Below are 6613 nucleotides of genomic sequence, written 5' to 3' on the forward strand. Positions count from 1 at the left end.
AGAAAAAAATAAGCATTGCATACAAAGAAAATGATTACAGACATTTCTTGTCAAAAATCATCTACAATGGAAGAAAATGAAGTGATTTCCTTAAAGTGCTGAAATAAAATATATGTCAACAAAGAATTCTAAACTGAGTGAATGTATCTCTCGGAAATAAAGGAAAATCAATATTTTTTCATACAAAAAAAGAGGAAAAAAATTATCAGCAGAACTGCCTATAAGAAAGGATAATTGTGAGCTGCAGGGCCGTGGGCAGAGCTAGAAGCTGATGACAAGATCCCTCGCCCCTGAGCAGATGACTTTTCTACAGCCAGAAGCCAATGGCTAGGGACAAAGCCAAACCCTGTGAGCTGGACCAGGAGAAATATGATGCTGATGACAATGTGCAAATCATCTGCCTGGAAGCCAGCACTGTGGGCAAGTCCAAACTCATGGAGAGATTTCCATGGATGGATTTCAGTTCCAGCAGCTGTCCACATACACCCTGACACTCTACAAGCACACGGCCACAGTAGATGGCAAGACTGTCCTTGTGGACTTTTGGGACACAGCAGGCCTAGAGAGGTTCCAAAGCATGCACGCCTCCTGTTACCACAAGGCCCATTCCTGCATCATGGTATTTGATGTACAGATAAAAATCACATACAAGAACTTGAGCACCTGCTATACGGAGCTTCGGGAGTTCAGGCCACAGATTCTGCGCATTGTGGTGGTCAATAAAATCTATGCAGACATGAAAATGGCCCAATAAAGCTTCAGTTTTGCCAGGAAATTCTCCTTGCCCCTGTGCATCGTCTCAGCTGCTGATGGTGAAGCCCTTTAATGACACAATTCGACTGGCTGTGTCTTACAAACAGAGGTTTTGCCGGAGCTTGAGAACATCGACCTGGAGCAGAAGGAGGAGGAGATGCCAGACAAAGAGCAGCATGGCTGCATCCAGAGCCCATCTCCTTCCTGAGCCACAGGAGGCCTTTCCATGGCCCACCTGGTGGTGAAGGGTAGTTCAGAAGACCCCTCCCTCAACAGTCCTTCAACTCTCAGCTGAGACACTCTTCCAAGCCATCCCCTTGCTATGCCTCCTAAAAGTCCAGTTGTTCCATTTGCCACCCCCCGCCTCAACCTTATTTCCACGGCCCGTGAAAGATGGTCCTTACATATGGCTCCCTCCCCTGTGGGTCGGCGTCAGAACATGCCACTAACAGGTGTAAGGCCCATACCAGACCCTGAAGCCAAATTAGGGATGGACCCTCCAGGCCTGTGGGACAGTAAAGAGAATCAGGGAATATTCTGTGTGTGTCTCATAAATAAAAGGATATTTAGGTGTCTTCTACCCCCAGCCTCCCCTCCCCCCCACTCCCCAACCCCCCCCCCAGAGAACCCATGTCAGGGCCTATTCATTACATTTCCACCAAAGGGATGATTTTTCATTACTGATTTTCCTCCTCTTTAGGCTCCCAACTAAACCAGTAATTTTATGAAAATGATTCTGAGCAGAGAGCTGTTTATTCCACAAGTTTTTCTAGAGATCTTCTGCATATGGTCAGTACTTTGATGAACAGTGAGGCCAAAATCACAGGCCCAAGTTTCTTGTTAACATCAAGTGAAAGCAGGTGACTCGTCCGGCCATACACAGTAATACACAAACAGTTGTTGTGAACATCAAGGGTCAATCCAGCCACATCACAAGGCATTGCATTATAAGAAATTGACTTTAGGAGGCTCCATTTAAAACCCATATTTCAACACAGGAGACTTTTCTTCATTTTTCTGAGGACTAGTGTGGACACTGTACATCCCTGGGTGGCAAGGGCTGCCAAGAACTGTCATGCTGCCTTTTCCATTTATCTCCAGGACTGTGGCTCACTAGAATGCTTTTATGATCTTCTTATACATCATTTCGATTATTTTCTTATTTACAATAAAGTATGAATTACATAAAAAAAGAAAGGATAATTGTGATTTTTCATACAGGATAAATACAATGTTAATCAAAAAAGTGTACCTACATGAAATTTGAAGAACATTAGAAACAGAATAAGCTTTAGTTTTCTTATTTTTTCATTGCTCTAAAATATAACTTTCTGTTTATAACCAAAACAGTGGGCAATATCATGTTTTCATCTATTAAAGATGACATGGATTGTCTACATAGAATATCTCTAAAAAATCTAAGAAATAAAAGTTTCTAGAATATATGAGTTTAACAAGATAGCAGAATACAAATTTGATAATCAAAAATAAAAAAATGAGGCATTTTCCTGATTTGGTGTTTGAGAATCCTGACTGGTCTTGCATTTGGGTTCATTACTTTCTTTGATAATATCTCCAGAGAAAACAATACATGATTAGTCAGAAGGAACCAAAACAGTAGTGTGATAATGCTCTATTGCTTAAATGTTGGTTACAAGCATAAGCAAGCATATGAAGAACTATAACTATTGTACAAAAACAATTATTTCTGAATTCTGTCATGATTATTGTAGACAGAGTTTATTTTAAATGGTGAATAGTCATATTTTGCCATAGAAAAATGATGTAGCAGAATTGATCTTAATAATTATTTCATGACATTAGGTTCCATATGTTCAAATAAGCTATATCTTGGAATACAGGCAATTTACAAGTTTAGTTAATATTAAGAGAGATAAATGGAAATAAGTTGTCCTTGATTTAAAGTATTAATTACAAGAAAAGAATAGAAGAGTTTTGCTTTTTAATCTTAGATGTAATTCAAAATAACTAATGATGGGCACTGGGAACTGTAAGACATAGCTATCCTAGGCTCCATAAGCATTGTTAGTGCAGCCATAAGTGACTGTGTTGTCCCACTTTATACTAGTCAGGTACATTCTGGAACTGTGTAATGTTCTGTTCTTTGTACTTTAAGAGTAACTAAATCAAAGTAAGACACACCCAAGATTTTATGAAAGGGTTGCTAAAGAATCTTACTATTTCACCATGAAAAATGAAAGTGTTTGAAAAAATTTGGCCTGGAAACAAAACTTAACAAGAACAAAATCGCTAATTTAAATATAATTACTAAATTAATTGAATTTACTAAATTAATTGAATGGCAACCATTTGAGGGTCACTGTTCTAGGCACTAGAGATGGTTGTATCAAGAATGATGAGTTCTGGGCTTTCATGGATTTTATGTCAAGTGAAATAGAAGACAAAAAAAGTAAACATATTCATGAATAAAAAAATTTCAGATAGTGATAAAAGCTATGAGAAAAATAAAACATAATCTTATACAAGGTAAATCAGTGTGGCAACTTTAGATCAAATGTTTAGCAAATCTAAACATCTGAGCTAAGATGTAAATCCCAAAGAGATGCCTTGTAGAAATCAAGGGGACTAGCATTCCTAGCAGAGAGGGGATAGTCATGCAAAAGCCTTACTTTTGGTGGAACGGAGCTTGACTTGTTTGAGCAATTAAAAGATAGTGTGACTGGAATGTCTTGGAGAGAGATTATGTCAGAGAGGTAAGAAGGGGCTTTGAAGGAAAAGTAATGAATAGCTTTTATTCCATATTCAGTGGGAATCAGAAGTAGTTGTGGAGAATTAGGTAGAAAAATAATCTGATTTGTGATTCAAAAGATTATTCTGGCTGTTGTGTGCATATATATTGTAGAGGTATTGCACAAAAGCTAGTATACACAGAACTATTCCTAGTAAGTCAAAACATATGCTATTCCTAGGTATAGCAAATATATTTTGCTTGTCTACTATTTTCCATTGCTTTTCTCTTCCTTTCTAAAAAAAATTTTGTTCAAACATCTACCCCTTCTCATGGAGCCCTGAGATGTTGACTCAGTTCTGCTCAAAGAGGCTTGATTTTTCTAAGGTCATTACCATTCTTCTTAAGAGGAATTATTTCAGAAAGGGGTTTTTTAGCCAAGAGACTCTGAGAGGTGTCTGTCTGGCAATTCTGAGAAATTCTTCAAGTGACTGTTTCTCTCCATTCCTATGCTACATGAATGTATCATCTCACTATAAGCCTGAAGCTGGCAGACACAATAGATCAGAGCCAAGGGATTATCAGCAAAATGAGCCAGAATCATAGAATTAATTCACTTCTGAAGCTTACCGCTGAACTTAGTTTTGTGAACCAGTAAGTGCCTTTATCATTTAAAACAGGTTGAGCTATCTTCTGCTAGCCCATGTGAAATAGGGACAGAAGTGGTAGCAAGGAAATCCTTTAGATGGCTACTGTACTTGGCCAGATAAAAGTGATTATCGCTTGGGTGAGGATAGTACCAGTGGATGAGGGAGTAAGGGAGCAGTTTATGGATACATCTTAGAGATAATGAAAAATGGGTTTTCTGATAATATGAGTATGGACAAAATTAAACACGACAATGAAGTTTGTCATGTGTAAGTAGACAAGGCTTTTCTGTAACACTGTTGAGGAAAGAAAAGCAATCAGTCACACGTATTTTGACTTGAGTACAAAAAAATACTTTTAAAAATAATTGACTTGGCAAACACTTATCCACTTCAAAAAATGATATCATCATATTCTTTAAACAGTGAGGTGTGTCTATTAATAAATCTAATCAACATGAGAAACATGCCCAGTTTTCATGGACTGTGTGGATAGTATTCTTTTACTTAGTGAATATAGACTAGATCGTTTAATACTTACGTGCTTTCTTATACTGGTGATATAATTTGGGGGCTACTATTTATTTTAATAAGGTAAAGTAACAGTTCAAATTTTTATGTACCAAACTTCCAACCTGGAAAGATCTTGGAAGTCATCACTCCCCAATTTATAATAAGAAAGGAAAACAAAAAAAAAGAACTGAACAAACTGAAAATCAATGACATTCCTTAGACCTATCAGAAAGTGGAGGTTGTTCAATAAACCACAACCACAAAATCTGGCGTGACAAGGGGATATAGAAAGTCATAGCTCAGATCTCCTAAACTGGAGCAGAAGCCACTGGCAGCAACTGGTAGGAAATACAGAAACACAAGTGGTAATTTTGACAGACTGATGAAAGCCTGAGTGTGTTCTAGTTTGCTTTTGAATTCCCTGACAATACCTCTAATTAAGATAAAGATATATGAGTTATACTTTTAAAATAGTTACCTTTATTGTCTAAAGTTAACGGAAATGAAAAATGGATAAGTTAGCACTCCCTAACTCTGAAAAAATATAACATTTTAGTAATGAGACTATCAGAGCACTTCGGCTGGCCAAGATGGTGCCCACATTTACTGTCCCATCAGAAACAGAAAACCTCAGTCCCTCCCCCCAGTAATTACATTAAGGAATGTTTTCAAGACCTTGCAAATCAAGCATCAAAGGACAATGATTTCTGAAAGAATAAGGAGAAAAACAGTGAGTAATATGATTACCCCAATTTATATCTTAGGACAGTATACAGGCTACTGGCCAGAAAGAGAGAACTCAGGTAGAACCTAGATGTTAACACCAACACACATTATCTATACTGAGTTGACCAAAAAGTACATTTGGTTTTTTGGGTAACATCTTATGGAAAAACGCAAATGACCTTTTTGGCCAATCCAATACAATGTGTTTAACAGCTTTATCTGTAATAGATTAAAATAATGAATAATCACTCAAAAAAAAAAAAATAAGAGAAATCAGGGTTTCCCTGGTAGTCCAGTGGTTAAGAACCCACATGCCAATGCAGGGAACACAGGTTCAATCCCTGGTCCAGGAATATACCACATGCTGAGGGGCAGCTAAGGCCCTGCACCACAACTACTGAAGCCCAGGCACCTAGATCTCATATTCTGCAACAAGATAAGCCACAGCAATGAGAAGCCTGCACACAGAAGCTAGAGAAAACCCACTTGCAGCAACAAAGACCCAGCACAGCCGAAAATAAATAAATAAAAGGATCAAACACTAATTTGTCCTTTGACATGGATTGTTCTCAAAATTATTATGTGGAGTGAAATAATTCAGATGAAAATGAGTGTATAATTGCAGATATGTAAAATGCAAAGAAACAAAAATTAATATATAGTGACAGAAAGTTGATCACTGGCTGCTTGGGGTTAGAAGGGGGATGATCAGGAGGAAGGGATTACAAAGAAGAAGAAGAAACATTGGGGGTGATATGTATGTTCAGTGTCTTGATTTTGGTGATGATTTTACAGTTGTATATAAATGTAAAAACTTATGCAATTGTATATTTTAAATATATTCAATTTATATGTCTACTATGAAAATGTTAAATTTGGAGTTTCTCTGCTCTGTGTATTGGATTGAATATGACCATTTATTTCCACTGTCTACTGAAACATCAACAAAATAAAAGTGAAATATTTTAAAAGATATATATTCACAATGAAGCTAAAGTAGGGAGGTTGTGATGATGTAAATAAAAATATATTTGAAACAAAGAAATGAGAATTTATTATTTAAGGGAAAACTAACCTAAGTGGCTGCCAAGAAGAAAGTCAATAGGAAGCCGGATGGTAGTTTCTGCCACAGAACTCCACCCCCAAAAGTTCAGGCGACAGAGGGCAACAGCTGTCTTGGATGACTGGGATGAGAAATGGTCTAAAACAAGCAAATTATTTGAAAACTTTAAGGTATAATTAGATCTGAATTCTGTAAAGTTAA

At 37.2% G+C, this 6613-nt stretch overlaps 1 pseudogene; it reads left to right on the plus strand.

Annotated features, from left to right (window-relative positions):
- The first annotated feature begins 323 nt into the window (after positions 1–323).
- Positions 324–961, plus strand: LOC110126085 (rab-like protein 2A pseudogene; annotated as a pseudogene).
- Positions 962–6613: the final 5652 nt, after the last annotated feature.

The sequence above is a fragment of the Odocoileus virginianus genome, chromosome 19 (assembly GCF_023699985.2).
Source record: "Odocoileus virginianus isolate 20LAN1187 ecotype Illinois chromosome 19, Ovbor_1.2, whole genome shotgun sequence".
NCBI classification, from domain to species: Eukaryota; Metazoa; Chordata; class Mammalia; order Artiodactyla; family Cervidae; genus Odocoileus; species Odocoileus virginianus.